The 21,693-nt window shown below is 34.3% G+C and overlaps 1 long non-coding RNA gene and 1 pseudogene across 1 annotated transcript; one reads left to right on the top strand and one right to left on the bottom strand.

Annotated features, from left to right (window-relative positions):
• Positions 1-6,537: 6,537 nt before the first annotated feature.
• LOC120186590 lies at positions 6,538-7,061 on the top strand. The gene is made up of 3 exons (XR_005522210.1): positions 6,538-6,642; positions 6,726-6,787; positions 7,020-7,061. It is a non-coding gene; the product is annotated as an uncharacterized LOC120186590 (long non-coding RNA).
• Positions 7,062-13,923: 6,862 nt separating this feature from the next.
• LOC120186595 lies at positions 13,924-18,745 on the bottom strand (annotated as a pseudogene).
• Positions 18,746-21,693: the final 2,948 nt, after the last annotated feature.

The following is a 21,693-nucleotide window of genomic DNA, read 5'->3' as shown; positions in this document are numbered from 1 at the left end:
GAGTCGCCACCAATCACTTTAAAAAAACATTTAGGTGGACCGGACACCATCTTACATGATCTGCATTTATCATAAATGTGTCGGGCTCGGGAGTCGGTTACGGTCAAGGAAGGATTAACACCCTTGAACCGCCCTTTCGGTACCAATTAATTCGTCGGTTGTCTTAATCGTGAAAATAAAAATTTAAATTGAAATTTAAAAATTCAATTCAAATTAATTACCTTTGATCGATCGAAAATATCCCTAAAAAGTCAAAAGTGATGGATTGTAAAAATGAAAATAAACATGAGAAAAGAATAATAAAAAATATTAATATAATAATATTAATAAACAAAATTAAAAAATAAATATATATATATAATAATGTAAAAAGAAATAGAAAATATTAAAATTAGGAGAAAATGAAAATATATATAAAGTAAATAAATAAAAAAAATGAAATAAAAAGAATAAGTCAAAAGTTGTTACATCTCCCATGTTTTGCGTGTAGAGAAACTGGATTTGCAATAAAAATGCTCTGCCACTCCTCGTACTTTTAGATACTGGCTTTGGATCATCCATGCTTATTTTTTGTCCTTTTCTTCCCTCGATTTTTCCAAATTGTTTTCCCGTCCTCTGATTTTGGTTCCACGTTTTTCTCTGTGTAATCGTACTATCAACCGTGAAAACCCGTATGGATTACATTGTATTTATAGTGTTAAAAATCTATTTTTAGACTTCTAATCTCACTAGAAATCTAATGTGTGTGGGTTGTTGTTTGTTGATGATGGCCGAGATCTTTGAGCCGGAAGATGCGAGCTGTTGTGGGTGAGAAACGTGCGGCCATGGGAGCTTCAAACGGGGGAACCCAATCAATACAAAGCTGCCTATTTACATTATCTGCTCTATTCATTCTATGCCTATACAATTTATTCCTAACTGCTCCTTTTATGATATTTACAATTGTATCCGTCGAACGTGGCAATCCTCTAAAAATCCGATGATTTCGCTCCTCCCATGTAAAATAAACGAATCAAGTCCATGCCAAATTTAGAACATGAATATGCAAGGACTTGCCTTTCCTGTTATTAATCATCCAGCAGAGATAATCCTCCCAACTTAATCCTTGTAACTGTAACCCACAAGCAAGCAAGAGAGAATCCCAGATTGCTCTCGAATAAGGGCAGTCCCAAAACAGGTGGTTCCTGGATTCTAGTCCACTCCTACACAGCCCACAGTCGGTATCTGCCACCACTCCAAATCGAGTTAGACTGTCCTTAGTAGGCAACCTGTATAGGATAACCATCCACGTGATCAAAGAAAACTTAGGAACATGAGAAGGAAACCAGACTAGGCGATGCCAATCAACCTTTTCCCTTCTATCCCAAATTATATCCCATATCCACCCATCTTTAACCTGTGACCAAATTACATGAGCAACAAATAGAACATTGGCTTGCCAACTCATCTTGATCAGCTTTATGAGAATCCAACTGAAGTAAGGTCTGTTACCAACACTCCAGTAATCCTACTGCTTGAAGCAATAAGCTTTGATCCAGGCAATCCACAAAGAGCCCTTATCAGCTAAGATGATCTTAAGAAGCATAAGACAACATGTCGTATTCCAACCAATCAGACTTCTAAGCTCTAAGCCTCCCTCCGATCTCAGGGAACAAATTTTAGTCCAATTGACTCTAGCACCCCTAGCCGAGGTGTCATTTCCTTTCCAAAAGAAGCGCATGCACAACCGTTCAATATCCTGTATCACACCCTTTGGCAAAATAAGTTGCATGCTCTAGTAATTAAAAATGCTAAAAAAACAGTCTTGATAAGCTGCAACCTTCCCCCAAAGATTAACTTTCTACTTGACCACTTCTTCAACTTGTCTCTAATTCTCACCATAAGAGCAGAACAATCTATCCCTGAAAGCTTGCGAGTTACAAGGGGCACCCCAAATATCTTACTAGGAGTTGGCCAATTCTAAACCCTATTTCCCTCTTAATCTGCTCAAAAACACAATCATTCACCCCACAAGCATAAATCTCGGTCTTTGAAGCATTGAGCTTGTAACACCCCCGACCCGTATCCGACCCGAATACGAGTCCGAAGTGTCACATTGACTTTTCAAACCTTGACTCTTAAGAAAAATCCCGGGAAATTTAAAACTTTATTTAAATCAAAATAAAGACTTTATCAGAGTGCTCGTACTTAATGACTTATTACATGCCAACACTTTATACATAACCAAATACATACTTTGTCAAATATTTCTGATCTGACCTTTTGGTAAGGAAAACTGACTTGTCTTGCTTCGCATCCCTCCTTACTCTTCTCGAAACCTACGTGTGAAACAATCACACGCTAAGTCGAAGACTTAGTGAGGCATAACAACTTATAATGCACTTTAAAACATATATTGATACATGCATGTTCTGTTCTATCATGTTATAGCAATTCCATGCATTTTTCATATCGTATAAAATCATATCAGATTAATTACAGTAAATACATACATACACATAATTCATCATCAACAGTTTATCATATAATCACATACTTTTTCAATCAAACACTATACACACACAACATCATATCATTTCTATAGCATTTATCATACCACTAACTTATACTTATTCATATCTCTGGATTAGCCCATGTACATATGTGAGAACTATCGATATGTGAGTCTATAGAGGTTGTGCACTATGCTGTCACCACAGCTCGTATAAATGCACCGAAGTGCCCCGTAGAATTGCATCGTAGTGCCATATAATGATGTCCATAAGGACCACATAGAATTCTTTAAGAATCATATACATATGCTAGGGATCAAGTATGTGTCTTTCCAGACTTCACACATGTTCCAAAGAATATACATATGTCCCGAAGAACCGCGTAGAATTGCACCGTAGTGCCATATAATGATGTCCATAAGGACCACATAGAATTCTTTAAGAATCATATACATATGCTAGGGATCAAGTATGTGTCTTTCCAGACTTCACACATGTTCCAAAGAATATACATATATCCCGAAGAACCGCGTAGAATTGCACCGTAGTGCCATTTAATGATGTCCATAAGGACCACATAGAATTCTTTAAGAATCATATACATATGCTAGGGATCAAGTATGTGTCTTTCCAGACTTCACACATGTTCCAAAGAATATACATATGTCCCGAAGAACCGCGTAGACCCTCGACTCTTGGCATGCCAACTATACCCCTAGCTCTCATGACACATAACATGGGCGTTATCATTTATTTCATTTCAAATATTCACATAAACTCGTAATTCACTTTCACATATCACTTATCACATAGCTTCTTTTCATATGATCACATAATCACGTAGTTCACTTACACGTAGATCATTTCCATATAATTCACATGTCACATATGTCATGTTTTCATATAATTTCTATCATTTCTCACCCAATCACCTTTATTCATGTACATATACTCATCATATCTTGTTCACATATGATCATATACTTCATATAACAGATAGGAACACTTTCACGTAGCTTATAATCATAGGTTTTGTCTCATAACATATACTTGTTTTCACATATATATTTCCTATCAATTCTTATACCATCACATAATTCATTTAACATACATAACATATTATGTAACATTATAATAGAAATACCTATAAGTCATATCACTTAGAGCACATATATATACTTATAGTCACATTGCTTATATCTTAATCTCATGCCTTCTCTTAGACCTATATATATTCACATGTTCAGGTAATCCACCATTTCATCACATAATTATGTATTCATATAACTCATTTCATTTCATTTCATATCTATATATATATATATATATCCTCAAGATTTATCTTAATATAAATCATATAGCACTCTTATAATTCATATTCATATTCATTTAGGGCAGACTTATAAACACATCTCACTTCTATTATTTCTATATATATATATATATATATAATCTAATCTGTTTACTTAATTCAATTTCATATAACTCCTATAATCTTCTCATATAGCTTCATAAATTTCTATCATACAACCCATGTGTTATAGTTTTATTTAAACATATGAATCTTTCCCATCTAGCTTATCTTATATGTTCATCTTATCATTTATGTTAAAATCTCCTAGTTAGTGTACTATTCTCACTTCATCCTATAGATCAATATTATCCAGCTTATTTCACTTATCATATAATAATATAATTATATTTTACTATGATCACATAGTTTATATCTCATACTTTGTTTTCTCATGTTCACCTATATCATGTCATATGGCTCATATCTTTCTCATGCAGTCACATAGTTCAGTTTCACATATGTTTATATATATACATTACATAGCACATACTTCTCATAACATTACATTCAAAAGCATGTCAACACATATAATCATGCATACATACAATTCATGTCATTCATATACGTATAATCATATATTCATGCATTCTAACATAGGAAATAGACTTGTCGCAAGTCTTGTTTCCATTTAGCACCATAAACTAACTAATATGCACTCACCTGGCCTCACTAGTCAATTCCAATCTCTTATCTTTCCCTTGATCGATCTTACTTGCCAAACGTTCCGAATTTCTTTATGCGTAGAATCTACATAAATGTACATTTCGAGACAATCATTAGATACCTACACCTTGTAATTGGATACTAGCAACTTAAACGAACTTATTAAACCCATATTCCCAATTTTCCTTTAGGGGGAATCGGTTCCCCCCTATGGGGGTATCGGTTCCCCCATGACATACTGGAAATTCTTGTTCGTTTGAAGGGGTATCGGTTCCCCTTGAATGGGTACCGATTCCCCTTGCCCAGAAATCATATTTTGAGCTCGAAAATCCTTCATTTTCAGCTCAACCCATCATACTTCATTCCCTTTAATATTCCTAACTTTCATACACATACTTAAACTCATTTCTACTCCATAATCACTTCTTTCAACTCAAAATTCTATCATTTACATGGCATTCAAGAATCACACTAAATTTCCAACATGTTCTAAAACCCATTCTATCACTTCATATCTCTTAATTTAACCCTTGACAAGTCAAATTCAACTTCACAATCTACTATCTCCTTCCATATCAAAAATTCACTTAAAAACTCATTTTTCTTAATTTCTCATAACTTGTTAATCTTTGAGGTTTAAGCCACCTAAAGCTTTCCTTAATCTTTCTTAATATCCCAAGAATCAAAACAAGCTTTAAAACGAAAGAATTAACCAACTAAAGACCCACTTACCTTTAAGCTGGAGCTACGAGAAGAAGAAGAAGAGAGCAAGAAGAAGGCTTCCAGAACTCTCCCAAAACCCACGTATATCACCTGTATTTAAAGGAAATACAAAATATCCTTTAATCTGAAAAGACTAAATTACCCCTTTAATTATCCATCTATGCTATTCAATCCATCATCAAAATTCTTTACTTAAATCCCAACACTTTTAACTTATTTCAAAATTGAGCACACAGTTTCCAAAATTTGCAATTTAGTCACTGACCCTGATTTGGGATGTTACAGAGCTTTAGACCAGACATCTCATAAAATTTATTCAGAACACTAACCACCACCATCACTGAATCCAAAGAACCATAACAGAACAACAAGAAGTCATCAGCAAAACATAGGTGGGTGAGGGAAATCTTTTTACATCTAGGGTGATATTTGAAGATACCATTCCTAGCTGCAGCATCCAGTAATCTGGAGAGAACATTCATGACCAATACAAAGAGGTAAGGAGACAGTAAGTCTCCTTGCCTAACACCCCTTGCACCTTTGAAGTATCCCACTAGACTCCCATTTAAAGCTATTAAATAACTAGGGGTTGTCACACAAGCTCTAATCCAATCACAAAATCTAGCAGGCAAACCCACAGCTCCAAGGACATTGAGCAAAAAATCTCAGTTAATAGAATCAAATGCTTTCTGCAGGTCTATCTTAATTTCACACCTAGGAGAACAATTTCTTGTGCAAGTAAAGTGTTATCAGTAATACTCATGCCCTTAACAAAAGCAGACTGGCTAACAGAGATCATATCAAGAAAATAATGGGCTAGCCTAGTGACCTAGATTCATATTTTTCAGTTTCCTCTTTGTTTGGTTTCGAGTAAATTGCAGGATGGAACTTAAATTCTTAGTAGAATTTTGACATAAATTCTAGTACCAGTCTATCAGAAATATATTATCGTTCCACCGGTCAGTTTCTCAGCTAATTTTTGTTTTGTTTGTTTCCCGAGAACATATAGCAAAATAATGGAACTAAACTTTCTTGTCAATGGGTTTTAAAAATACTTCTTAAATATTCTTTTATGGCCTGTTTTCCACTCATACTGCGTGTTTTTAGTCTTTCTTTGAAGTCATATGTTTCACTGTTTGTTTCTCATGACGAAACTGTAAAAGCAAAATTTAGTATCTGTATTTTTTTCATTCTTCAGTGACCTAAACTAAATTATTAAAATCAGTTTTCATTTTGAAGTTTTAATCTTATCATTTAATAATTAAGTAATCGTGCTGCAATTTTCTTAAGGTCTTTCGAAAGGATAACAGAACTATGCTAACTAGGAAGGACTTGTTTAGGACTTGTTTAAAGATACTTCGAGAAAAGCTGCTCATGCATGGAAGCGGATAATTGACCTTCGTCTCCCGGGTTTGTTTTCAACTTGTTTTCTCTTCCTCTAAATTGATTTTTGACTTAGCTATTTGATTAATATAAAAGTCTTATTATAACAGAGGAAGAAGACAATATGTTAAGGTCTTATGTGGATCAGCATACTTTCACAGATCTGCACTGGGTACGTTCTGTTTTTCTTTTCCTATTTCTAAGCTTCACAAAATTTCAAGAACTGTATATGCCACTTAAAATGCTAATAGTTTATAAATGTTTGGAAAACACATACCCTAATTAACTTAATTAGTTTGCCAAATATAATATAAAAAGATAGTATGTGCTCATCAGGTTTTGAAATACATAGAAAAAGGGATTGAAAGTTTTTTTGTACCTACTAGCGTATATTTTCTTTGCAGGGAATGTTTATTCCTGCTATCAAAGGTCACGGAACACATGAGTAGCAGGCGAAGTGGCTGCCCATGGCATACAAGATGCAAATAATTGGATGCTATGCACAAACTGAACTTGGTCATGGATCCAATGTCCAAGGGCTTGAGACTACTGCAACATTTGATCCTCAGACTGATGAATATGACATTCATAGTCCAACATTGACTTCAAGCAAAGTGAGCCTTTAACCGATTCTTTATTTGTCATTGATTACCACATCATTCTAATTTATCACTATAGGTTCTTCAATTGTTCTCTCAATGATTTTTGGCTAAGACACCCACTAGTCCTCTCCTGTTTTTCTTGTGTGCAATGCAGTGTTTTCTTGTTGGCACTTTAAATTATTTGTGTCAAATGTTGTTAATCACAAGTCAACTTCCAATGGATACAAGGTAACTTGTGTTAGTAGCAGTGGTGGTAGGAAGAACAGTTGGAGCAATGCTGTAGATCAAGGAACGAGAGCGCAACAGCTATAATAAACATAGATAAGAGTGAAAATAAGAGTTTGCATCACTGTGAATGCCTACGAAGCTATCGTCAGAGAGCACACTGAAGCAATTGGAATAATAAATTTGGGTACGTGATATTATATTGATAAACAAAGTTTGGTACGTTATATTATATCAATAAACGTAAAAAATTATATATATTAATAATTGATATTAAATACTAAAGTAAGTCGTCAAATATACTCTTCGTTCACTTTAAGTGTCTAAAATATTTTTCGTTCAATGTAGGTGTCTAATGTTCTTAACGTAATCATTTTAGGTTCTGATCTATCATACTTGAAAAAACAAATCGTTGACTTATTGCATTTATATTTATAATCAACCTTATAATATAGTTTATATTCAATTAAACCATATACAATCAATGAGTCAATATTTTGTTATCACTTTAGTAATTTCACATGCAATATCAAGTTTAAGGATACTGTACACGAACAAAGTAAATAGATAGACATATAAAAAATTTATTTATTTCATTTCAATTCAAGTGGTTTCAGTAATTATATAAATTACTTCACTTAGGACATAAAACTTCAACAATTGCTGATTTAGATATGTTTAAGGCAGGTTTAGAAACATCCTAAATTTATTTGATGTACTTTTTAGTTATAAGGTTTGGGGTTTAGGGTATTAATAAAAGAAGAAGAGAAGAAACAGTAAAGGGTCTCAAAAAATAAAGTATTCAGCAGAGTTGATCGATAGAGATTAAGGCCCAACAACTGTGCCTTAGTGATAATGGCAAACTTTCCAGTTCGTAGGCGTAGGGGGATGAACACCGACGGTTAGTAGGCTTGAAGGTGAGGTTCTGGTTTAATAAAAAAAGTAGCTTCAAATAAAAGATTAAAAAAAGGATATGCATAATTAAAGTTGGTGGCTGACGCCTGATATTTTTTAGATGTGATGGAATTTTCTATGTGAATGAGGGCTGTGCGGCGGTTAAAAAAGGGCTAAAAAATGGTGTGATCTGTTAAAATTTTGATCGGTAATGTTATATCATTTAACCGGTAATGTTATATCATTTAACCGGAAATATTATCAAGTACAATAACATATTAGGTAGCGCTTATATAATATAATAGGTAGCGCTTATATAATAAAATAGGTATTTAACCGGAAATATTATCAAGTACAATAACATATTAGGTAGCTCTTATATAATGTAATAGGTAGCGCTTATATTGACCTATTTTCGAAGTAAACCGGTATATTTATACCGGTAACATTGAAAATTTACCTATTACATTATTATTATCGGTTTCGATGTTTTTTAGATCGATACAATTTTAAATGTATCGAAACTTTATGCTTGCACCTCGTTGGGCATTCATATTTCATTCTGGAAAAAAGTATCGACACACACTAACAAAGTGTCTATACGTGATTTAGACCTATTCTCTCATAAAACCGGTTACATTGAAAATTTACCTATTACATTATACTTATGGGTTTCGATGTTTCCGGGAATCGATACTTTTTGTAAATGTATCGACACTTTATGGTTGCACCCTTTTTGGCATTCATTCTGGACCGAAAGTATCGGCACAAATTAACAAGTGTCAATACTTTATGCTAACCTATTTAAGCATAAAATCGGTGTATTTTTATCGGTTACATTGTAAATTTACCTAATACATTATAATTATCGGTTTCGATGTTTTTGGGATCGATACTTTTAATAAATATATCGACACTTTATGCGTGCACCTCGTTTGGGCATTCATCCTGGACAATAAGTATCGACACAAATTCCACAAGTGTCGATACATTATGTTGACATGTTTTCTAATTAACCGGTATATTTATACTGGTTACATTGTTAATTTACCTATTACATTATAATTATTGGTTTTGATGTTTTTTGGGTCGATACTTGTAGAAAATGTATCGACACATATTTAGGTAGTTATTGTACATACCTAAATATGTACTGCGAATTTAATGTTGTACCCACTCTTTAACTACCACTACCAATACCACATCCGATTGAAAGTAACACGACTGAAACATGTTCAATGAACCTTTGCTTACATCTCCATCAACTCTGGGACCATTGAACTTGCACAACAAAATTTTTGCCATGGATCATACTGATGCAGACAATGTTAAGCCAACCGAGGAATGCCATGAAGTACATAATGTTGATGAATCTGACAGATTGGTTGGTCGGTCAGCTCTTCTGTTCACGTTATCAAGCTTGGTACTTTTACAAGGGATTCGCACAAGAACATGGGTTTAGTGCACGTAAGGGAACAACACGGCTTAACGTGGAAGGGAATGTGAAGACACAAGTGTTGAGTTAATCGATCGACGGAATCGGCCAAGAGGGGGGTGAATTGGCAATTAAAATTTTGGTGGAAGCTTCTGCAGAAAATTGAAAAGATTTGCACAACGATTTAGAGTGGTTCGACTTTCTCAACCAAAGTCTACGTCCACTACCTTAACTATCCACACTAAGGATTTTCAAACAAATTCACTAATTTGTTCTTTCTTTTGAGGACAAATAGTAACCTTACAACTCCCTCAAGAATTATACCCCAATTCTTTAGCTCACTCTTTTTCAAAGAGAAATACACAAATTTGCAAACTTACAATGAAAACCTCACAAGGCAATATGTTTGCACAATTCTAGAACAAGATAAGAACACTCAAAGATAATTACAATTGAGCACAAATTGTATTCTTAAAAGAAAAATGAATATTGAAAGGAAATTTGGCTTGATTTGCACAAACTTGATGTTTGATGCTTTCTCTCTTGTTTCTCTATGATTTCTTCTTTCTTGTTGTTGATCAATGGCTTCAGAACTTGTTTAAATACACCTTCAAATGATTCTGAACGTTGGGGATGCTTAGTGGAGTCAATAGAGCCGTTTAAGTGTGAAAATAATTAATAAATTCAGTTGGAAGCGTCAGTGCATCGATGCATACCCATGGTGCATCAGTGTAAAATTCAAATATTTTGACCATTGGACCCTTAGTGCATCGGTGGAGTAAGAGTGCATCGATGCATCAAGTGCATTCGATGTTTCAAAATAGCCAGAGTGCATCGATGCATGGCTGGTGCATCGATGCATCAAATGCATTCGATGTTTTCATAAAATCCTCAGTGCATCGATGCATGGTATGTGCATCGATGCATGAAATGCATTCGATGTTCAATTTAATTCATGGTGCATCAATGCATGGATTGGTGCATCGGTGCATCACTCTGAAAAATTGATTTTAGGCTTGATTTTGGTTCAAAATACTTAGTGAAATTTTGTTTCAAAAATATATTAAGTATAAAACACAATTTTACACATTTAGTAAGGTTTGAATTTGAACTTGAAAGACTTGGAGTAATAATTTGATATTCGATTAATTAAATCAAATATACTTAGAAAATCATTTGTAAAATCTTAAAATTCATTTAAACTTAATTTGTTATATCGAAACACAAAAATGTTTTCAACAATCTCCCCCTTTTTGATATAACAAAACATTTGTGTTATTTTAAGATTTTCTAAAAATTTGAAATCAATTTTAAAAAAATTACTCCCCCTTACTATAATCCCCCTTACTATAACACTTCTCCCTTTTAAAACATTTGCATGCATCACCCGATACGGATCGTACGAGTGGTTGGTCATGCCCTTTGGTCTAACCAATGCACCGGCGACGTTTTGCACGCTCATGAACAAGCTCTTCCAACCGTACTTGGACCAGTTCATGGTGGTGTACTTGGACGATATCGTGGTATACAGTAACTCCATCGGCGAACATGTAGACCACTTGAGGATTACTTAACATTTCTCCCCCTTTTTGTTAAATCAAAAAGATTTTTAAAACGTTTGTAAACAAGGTTTTGAAAAACATAGCCAATTGATTAAATATATATAGCTTAAGCTGCTAAGATCACAATCAAAAGAGAGATTAGCCATTTGTTCCATATTCAATATTCATAAACAAATTTGAAATGGCATAATTGGTCATATATATCTAATGATGCAAAAATAAGAAAATTCAACCAAACCAAATATATATATATATTAAGTTCAAAATCCAATCATCCAAACCATAACAAATTCAAACATTAAACAATCCAAAATAAACAATCCAGAAACATCAAAATCAATCCAAGTTTTAAAAACAAGAAAGCATGGAAAAGGTCTAATCCATAGAAGGGCCGGGAGGAGGAGGATAATGAACTCGAACTTCAAGAGTGAGCGCGTCCATACGTTCACGCATCTCCCGCTAAAACTCAGTAATCTGAGACTCCATGGAGGCAAACCTCAGATCAAACGACTCCAAGAAGAATCAAAAATATGGTGGCATTTGATCTTCTTGCCGTGCAGGCTTATCATCTGGAACATGATCGTCGATATCTTGCATACGTTGTTGAAACTCAGGATCATCGTCCGCGGCCGGTGCCGGAGGAGGAGGAGGAGAACGAGAAGAGCTAGGAGCAGCTCGTGAAGAGCTAGCTCCCAGGGTTTGCTTACCGGGTCGAAATACCCAAAGAATGGTTTCCTCGTCTTGTTTCCAATCCGTTTTCTTCAAGGAAGTAAGATTGATTTGGTTTTGGAGTGGGATAGGATTGTTGAGAGAGACGTCTAGACCAAGTTTGATAAATAGGTTACTAAGAATACATCCATAAACTAATGTTTCAACATATTTTGAAGGAACAATGTTTATGACATCAACTAGTTGACTGAAGATAATGTGGGGTAGATTGATTTTGATCTTATTCTTGAGACAGTGCATCCACCAAAAATCCCTAATACGAAGAGTGGAGTACCTACCTCCGGATGGTCTAAACCACCAAGAGATCATCAGATGAAGAAAACGATCGTGATGAGATCGCAGAGTACTAACACTAGCGTTTGGAACATAGGGATAATCTATAGTTTCATTCTCATTATATAACCCATAATCATCTAATTCAAAATGTGAAGCTATAATCGGGGGGTCAATATTAATATATTGGCCTAAAAGATATGATCTAATGGCTATAGTCCCACATTGAGTTTCATTTTGAATACATACCGCATTGGAATAGAAAATGCGGACTAACTGTTAATAAATGATAGGTTTGAGTTGAAACATTTTATCAAACTTCCAAGCTTTAAGAATCGGAAGGTATTCAAAGTCAATATCTATCATAGCTTGAAGATAAGGAATACACTCTTCTCGGATTCTATAAGTTTGAAAAGAATTTCTGTACCTAGAGTACAATTCATTTCTACGACGCTCAGGCATGTTAAAACAAGATCCTAATAGAGATGAAGGTGGAGGAGGAACGAGATTAGGAGGATGGTTTGAACGATAAAGCTCGAAAAATGTAGGCGATTTGCCCTTCGATTTCCGTTAGCTCGAAAAATATCTCTCTCAAATTTTGATTCAATCTTAACGCATTAAAGGAAAATGTAGGCGATTATGAAAGAAATTAAAAAGGGAAAAATGAGTAAGCAATTAAAATCCAAAAGAATCGAAGGTTATGAAAGCAATTAAAAGGGGAGATAACAAACCGACTTTGAGCTCACGGGCTAGGCATTCTTCAGCTTCTTTCCAACGGATCGATGTTAGAACCATGAACCTTCTCCATTTCATTATTCCTTAATATGTCAGATTGTTGCTGCTGCTATTGAATACTCGGGAATGACAGTGAAACTGAAAGAAATTAAGTGGCGCTCAGAGAATCTTTCCAAATGCACCAAAACAGAAATTGATAGAAACTTATAAAACTAAAAGAAAAAACAAGAACAAACAAAACCCAAACCAGGAATATTGAAGAGACCAATAAAAATATTGGCAAATCTTATCAACAATCATAACACTTATCATCGAAAAATTCACTTCCCCATGCTTCGCCTCCGCAAAGCCACCTTCATCATCACCAACCAAAAGGAAAACAAGTTAAAAATTAGAGCTTTCCAAGTAAGAACCCAGAAAACTAAATTCCCAAAATGACCGCACAAGAAGAAATGAAAGGAAATACAAAAAACATACCTGGAGAATTAAGCATTTTACGGATGGTTTGAGAAACCATGGCAGCTTCCTTGTCGATAACAAATTTCATCCCTTCAGCGCTGATGAGTTTCACTGTGTCTTCTTTATTTAGTTTGAGAAAGCAGATTGTTGCTGCAGTTATTGAATAGTCGGGAATGACAGTGAAACTGAAAGAAATGAAGCGTCTACGAGAGAAATGATGTTGGTATTTTGAAAGAGTTCAGCTTCTTTCCAACGAAGGAAAATGTACAACAAGTGTGTTTTCCTGTTTATGTAGAACACGTATGCACATGCACATAGCTACCTATACACTTGTGTATGAATAAGAAACACGAAAAAAAAAATCTGTAAAGCGTGTGAGTACATAAATACAAATATATTCTATTATAAACCATAAAAAAATGTTAAGAAGAAGGTACCAGTGTATCAAAATTAAACTGAAACACTTCTCCAACCAGAATCGTTTTTTTTTTGTTATAGGGTGTTTCTCTGTTGTGCCTCCGGCAATAACAATGGAATTGTTAACAAGCGCCCAAGCAAACTCGATATGTGAATCTGGTTTTGGCATAGGAGGTAATGTTTTCCACTTCATGTCGCCATCCAGCATGCATACCTCACTATATACCACCTGAAGGAAGATTAGAAAATATGTTAAATATATGGCTCGGATTTAAATTAATGGAAAAGATATTATTGATACAAAACTTATCAGCAAATATAGGTCAGACAACCAGCGGAGAACTCATTGCACTTAAAAATGAGAGTGATTAATTATTTAAACCATCCATTAACTTAGAACTTTTGTAAAAAGGTAGAGACACAATAATCAAGGAAACTCTGACGTTCCAAGTAACATAGAACTTCATAATGCATAAGGTTGTTACATATTGTGTGGAGGTCAAGAATGTTCGTCCATAAAATTCTAAATGACAAAATATTTGTACCTGCTAAGTAAAACGAAATAAAAATCAAAACATATACTTAAAATTGATCAAGAGAACTGAACCAGGTTCACTAAATGAATTAAGTTCAGTAATTTAGTAAGGCTTCCAGTTACAATGAAACCATGCAGATTTGGTTTAAGAAAACAAGCCTATATAAATTGATCAATTGTTATACTAAAGCCACATGAAAGGAACTATAAAGAAAAACTCAAGTGGCCCATATACCTCCATCCTCCGAGAGCATTTGAAAATTTGTGATCCAGGTTTGGCCATAAAATCACCCTCTTGACCACCAATAACATAATGACTATCTTTAAACACAACACATGCCCTAAATTGATGACATTCAAAAGATAAAGTGTATGTGAGAGAATATATAAGGAATACACAACTGAAAATAAGTTGCAATTTTTCTTGGCTATTAAAGAGCAAATAGAAGCCTATAAGATATGACTTATGCAGTCATTCTTGATCGAGGATGATACTTCCAAGTTCCAGACATTAAATGTTCAAACAGAATTTACATTGTCTTCCTTTTCCAATATTGGGTAAGGTTTCCATGTTCATCCGGTAAGAATATTTGCTTAAAGATATAAAGAAATAAACGTAAGAGACTATTCATTTTTCTTGCAGAATCCATGTCCGACAGTTATCTACAAAACACATTCTCGGGCATGGATTAAATGTGAACGACCATCCAAAAACTTTAAAAAGAAACATATATGATATAGACACGTACCTACATTCAATGCTCAAACTGGAGTATGAATAAAATGGGATATCAGCTACTGAAGATTTAAACCAAAATTTTCAAATGTTAAAACACAATAATAGTGCATAATTGCAGTAAGTGCGTTGTCAAAACAACAATTGTCTCAATTAGCTCTATGTATCATTTGATTAACTGCAAAAACTAAACATGCAGAAAAATATCCACAGTTTTTTTCCTACAAAAACGTAAACAACTATAAATAGTCTACAAAAGATGCAATGAAATCATAACCAAAATGTAAAACACCCAAACAGCACAAAAAGCAAAATTTTTCAACTTAATGTCGTAGACTACAAATATTAGAGAAAACACTTAGACAAACCTATGAGGTCCTCCACGTGGAATGGGTACTTCACTCCTCCATTCTGTTTCCAATGCTTTCCCATCCTTTACAGCAAGGCTCCAATGCTCTAATCCGGGTGTGTGACTATTCTCCTTGCTTCCACCCATCACATGAAGTCTACCTCTCCAAAGCTGAGTGGATGTTTGAGCCATTCCTGAACTGGGCAAACCAGGAACCATCGTTAGGAACTGCATGCCCTTAATTGCAGCTGACTGGTAAACCACTCTCCATTTCAACTTTGCACCCTCCAACACCCGCCACTCTTCATGACATTACAGAATCAATGTCTGGAGAAAGTAGAAGAAAAAAATAACAGTCGTAGATCCCAGTTCACTGGTAAAAAAAAATAGTCTATGAAGGGCAAAATCAGTTGTTTCCTTAGTTTCCAAGGTGATTGCTACATCCGAACAGAGAAATATATAAATGTGAAGAAAAAAGAGTTTAGCTGATCGAATAAATGATCCCTCAAAAATCGACCCAAAGGTTTATCAAAACTGTAATAGTAGTTTTTGATAAAAATGAAACGAAACATTTATATATTTCTCTATTCTTCACATTTGTTTTAACGAAATTTGATTCAAAACGAAACCAAAAACCAGATTTTATCCAGCAGCGATTAAACCAAAAACGTCAAAAATTTTGATAAAAAATTTTGTTTTTGTCTAAGGTTTTGCCTAAGGATTAACGAGGAAAATGGAGAGAGGAAAGATACCCATTTTCGGGGATTACAGTTTTGAAGGAAACAAAAGCATTGCAAAAGGAAAGGGAAAGCAAAGGAGTGAGCACCTTAGATTTTGTTTCCTATCTCTATCCGCTTCCGTATCCCAGCTCTGAAGGCAAAGATGAGAAAAAATGTGTTATATTCTTTTTCTTCTGTCACATACCACATGTACGTGTAACTATATATTTCATATCATATCACATATTGTATATTCATATGTCATTTCATATATTTACATAGCTTATTTCATTTCACATTGGTCATATCTCATAGCATATATCACATATGCATATAATCATGTATATCATATCATATATCTTATGTTTCATGCTCTTATGTTTATGCATATCATTTATTCATGTACATATAAGAATCACATATCAAATAACATTTTAGGAGTCACTTCTTACCATAGTAACTCCATAATTGGCTCATCGCAAGCCAATGTTCGTTCAATAATATAAGTACAATTAAAATTGCACTCACCTTAGCCTTGTTTGATTTGAATCAATTCTAATCCTTTGATTATTCCAGAACTTGTTTAGGCTCAATATCTACATAAATATAACATTTCAAAACAACTATCAGAAGCCTAAACCTTAACCTTGATGTTAACAACTTAAGCCAGATTATAGAACCAAATTTCATTTTTCCTTTAGGGGGAATCGATTCCCCTCAGGGGGAATTGATACCCCCTGAACATACTGAAAATTTTTCGTTCAAGAAGGGGAATCGATTCCCCTTCATAGGTATCGTTTCCCTCTGCCCAGAAATTTTACTTTAAGCCCGAAAATCATCAATTCTTCACTCAATTATTCTATTTTAAACATCAACAAAGATAAAATACAGCTTAACTATATCAACTACTAATCCTTCAAAATTATTCTTAGTTAATTACTTGTTTGATCAAAGTTGAATTGCCGAGGAATCGACTTTTGTCCGAAAGGAGAGTGATAAAACTGGGACATAGATTCATCTTCCCTCAACAACTCATCAACAATGGAATTCACATATCTATTCAATGCATAAGGGCTTACAATCACTATAGTTGCAATTCACAAAGCACTAATCCTAGATTCTAAAATTCTCGCTATTTTAGGTACTGTCTCTTCTTTGTTCTACTCATGAATCGTATTATGGAAGTGAATGAAATGGGAAAAAAAGGAATGCAACCAACATTACGAACTTAAAAGTTGCGCACTGTAAAGTCTCCAAGAGTTTTAACATAAAAAAATTCAAATAATCACATAATTCTTAAAAAAGAATCAACAAACGAATCAACAGTTCTGTGTATCAATCGATTAAATCATTCCAAATGTTATAACTTCCAAAAAGAATCTACATTTCAGTAAAAATACCTGAAAATTGAAGTTACGAACAATTACTCAGCAACACGAAATAAATTTCTGATAACCAAATTCTTGTTTTAGAAGAACATCTAAAGGAGAGCAAAAACATAAAAACAATTTGGGTGGTGGCGAAGTGAGACCCAGTTAGAGGAATTTTATGGTTGAAATGGGTTAAACTTAGAAATATGAAACCACGCGAAGAAGGAAGCAAGAGGATTGAGAGACGAGGGAGCTATGTTTGACAAAACAAGAAATGCGATGGGTATATATAGAACTTAACTCCAATGAAAGAAGATGCTTTGTAATTGAGTGGAGCCATCAACATGGCTTCTGTAACTCCGTCACCAGTATTTTCATTGATGAAAAGCGAAAAAGAAGGAAAGATTTGAGCATTGTAGAAGTATTAAAAGATATTAGTTTACACAACAACTCGACATCATTGAACTGATAAGGAATCTCATTCATAAGGAATCACTCCAGAGCAAAAATAATGCAAAAAAAAAAAAAAAAAACAGCAAGAAACAAACAAAAATCAGAATTACCTGCTATCAAACGAAACCAAACCAATAACGGGATCCAATTGCCTCCTAACGATCTCATCAAACGACTTAAACAAGCCATTCTCCAACAACGATTAAACGAAAACATCGAAAACAAATTATTAAAAGGGAAACAGTTCCCTTAGAACTTGAGGGTAAATGGACATTGATAAAAAATGAAAAGAAAGGAAATATTTGATTCAAAACGAAAGGAAAAGCCAGATTTTATCCAGCAACGAACGGAGAAAAAATCGAAAGATTTGAGGCTAAGCACGCAGACACAGAATCCATTGAAAACTAATGTTTTATCACGGGGGAAAGCAAAGAGGGGGGACGACTTACGGTTGAGTTTCCATCAATTATAAGTGCTTTTCCAGAACGTGGCTGTAGCACTTGGAGACGAAGCAAAGACAGAGCCAAAGAATTGGGAAAATCGATTCATAATTCGAAAATGATAATGGAAGTCAGGGGGGACTTACGGTTGAGTTTTGTCTTGCGTTAGTTTTTATGGGAAGAGCAAAATCCCACATCTCCTATGAAAACATAATTGAAATGGTTTTTAAGTACCAACCGCCAGGTTCTACGAGTGGGCAGAAGGCTATGTGCACTTTTGTGCAGGGGTAGGCCTTCGGCCCATGTGATGGTAGCAGCTGCAAGTTTGGGTGGGCTTGCGGCTGCCCTTGAATCTTCCACGTGTACAGGAAGAAACTTAGGGTGGTGGGCGGGCTTTTTGGCCCGAGCATACTTTTTGAGGTTTGGGGTTTAGGGTTTAAATGATAAGTGACATGATATGAATGTATAAAGGAAAAAGGTAATTGAAAAGTAAATGAAGCAACATGAGAACATTAGAAGATAAGTTTTTATCAAGATGTTTAGTGAAAATTCGAGGATGAATTTTCTTAAAAGGGGGGGGGGATATTTATAACATCCGTAATACCGGGTTAATGACTAAATTGTAAAGTTTCAGAATTTGGTGACTAAAGTAGAAGAATGAAATAGTTTAATGATTATTTTGAAATATTGCCTAAAAGATGTTAGTAATTATAAGGTGAATTGAAGTGCAAAAGGGTCATTTGCAAGGAAAATATTTAAATATGATTATATATTAAACACGTGGAAGGGAATAGGAAACAAAATGGTTTCCAGAATTCTCCTCATCTTTCTTCTTCCTTACGCGTAAAAACCAAGAGCCAAAGGTAAGTTTTCTGAATATTGAGTTTTTGGTTAAATTTAAGACTGAGTTTTGATTATTAGATGATAACTAAGCTTAAGGAAAGCTTACGTTATTTTAAAATCAATGTATGATGGAGTTAAGAGGGATTAAAGATTTGAGGTTCTTGGATGAAATCTTAGAATATAGTTCATAACTAGAGTTGGAAGTTAAATTTGACTTATCAAGGGTATAATTAAGAAGTTAGAAGCCATAGAATTGGAATCAAAACATATTGCAAAGTTGGTTTAATTCTTTAGTTACATATGAGGAGTAAAATTTTGAAGTTAAAGATGGTTTATATGGATATAAATTGGTTTAAGCATGTGTATATGAGTTGAGAACATGAAAGGGGATGAAAGATGAAGCATTTGAGTTGATTTGAGTAGATTTTCGGGCTTCAAAATGAATTCTGGGCTATGTGCATCGATGCACATTCAACGTGCACTGATGCATCAATGGTAAATTTCCAGAAATTATTCAGAGTGTATCAATGTACAGGAAGTGCATCGATGCACCCATAAAAAATGGAAACATCGAATGCAATTAGTGCATCGATGCATAAGGAGTGCATCGATGCATAAGGAGTGCATCGATGTATGTGTAACCATATATTTCATATCATATCACATATTGCATATTCATATGTCATTTCATATATTTACATAGCTTATTTCATTTCACATTGGTCATATCTCATAGCATATATCACATATGCATATAATCATGTATATCATATCATATATCTTATGTTTCATGCTCTTATGTTTATGCATATCATGTATTCATGTACATATAAGAATCACATATCAAATAACATTTTAGGAGTCACTTCTTACCATAGTAACTCCATAATTGGCTCATCGCAAGCCAATGTTCGTTCAATAATATAAGTACAATTAAAATTGCACTCACCTTAGCCTTGTTTGATTTGAATCAATTCTAATCCTTTGGTTATTCCAGAACTTGTTTAGGCTCAATATCTACATAAATATAACATTTCAAAACAACTATCAGAAGCCTAAACCTTAACCTTGATGTTAACAACTTAAGCCAGATTATAGAACCAAATTTCATTTTTCCTTTAGGGGGAATCGATTCCCCCCAGGGGGAATTGATACCCCCTGAACATACTGAAAATTTTTCGTTCAAGAAGGGGAATCGATTCCCCTTCATAGGTATCATTTCCCTCTGCCCAGAAATTTTACTTTAAGCCCAAAAATCATCAATTCTTCACTCAATTATTCTATTTTAAACATCAACAAAGATAAAATACAGCTTAACTATATCAACTACTAATCCTTCAAAATTATTCTTAGTTAATTACTTGTTTGATCAATGTTGAATTGCCGAGGAATCGACTTTTGTCCGAAAGGAGAGTGATAAAACTGGGACATAGATTCATCTTCCCTCAACAACTCATCAACAATGGAATTCACATATCTATTCAATGCATAAGGGCTTACAATCACTATAGTTGCAATTCACAAAGCACTAATCCTAGATTCTAAAATTCTCGCTATTTTAGGTACTGTCTCTTCTTTGTTCTACTCATGAATCGTATTATGGAAGTGAATGAAATGGGAAAAAAGGAATGCAACCAACATTACGAACTTAAAAGTTGCGCACTGTAAAGTCTCCAAGAGTTTTAACATAAAAAAATTCAAATAATCACATAATTCATAAAAAAGAATCAACAAACGAATCAACAGTTCTGTGTATCAATCGATTAAATCATTCCAAATGTTATAACTTCCAAAAAGAATCTACATTTCAGTAAAAATACCTGAAAATTGAAGTTACGAACAATTACTCAGCAACACGAAATAAATTTCTGATAACCAAATTCTTGTTTTAGAAGAACATCTAAAGGAGAGAAAAAACATAAAAACAATTTGGGTGGTGGCGAAGTGAGACCCAGTTAGAGGAATTTTATGGTTGAAATGGGTTAAACTTAGAAATATGAAACCACGCGAAGAAGGAAGCAAGAGGATTGAGAGACGAGGGAGCTATGTTTGACAAAACAAGAAATGCGATGGGTATATATAGAACTTAACTCCAATGAAAGAAGATGCTTTGTAATTGAGTGGAGCCATCAACATGGCTTCTGTAACTCCGTCACCAGTATTTTCATTGATGAAAAGCGAAAAAGAAGGAAAGATTTGAGCATTGTAGAAGTATTAAAAGATATTAGTTTACACAACAACTCGACATCATTGAACTGATAAGGAATCTCATTCATAAGGAATCACTCCAGAGCAAAAATAA

The sequence above is a fragment of the Hibiscus syriacus genome, unplaced genomic scaffold (genome assembly GCF_006381635.1).
Source record: "Hibiscus syriacus cultivar Baekdansim isolate YM2019G1 unplaced genomic scaffold, ASM638163v2 tig00113716_pilon, whole genome shotgun sequence".
NCBI classification, from domain to species: Eukaryota; Viridiplantae; Streptophyta; class Magnoliopsida; order Malvales; family Malvaceae; genus Hibiscus; species Hibiscus syriacus.
Note: the sequence above shows the minus strand (reverse complement) of the source record. Positions and strands in the feature narration are given on the sequence as shown.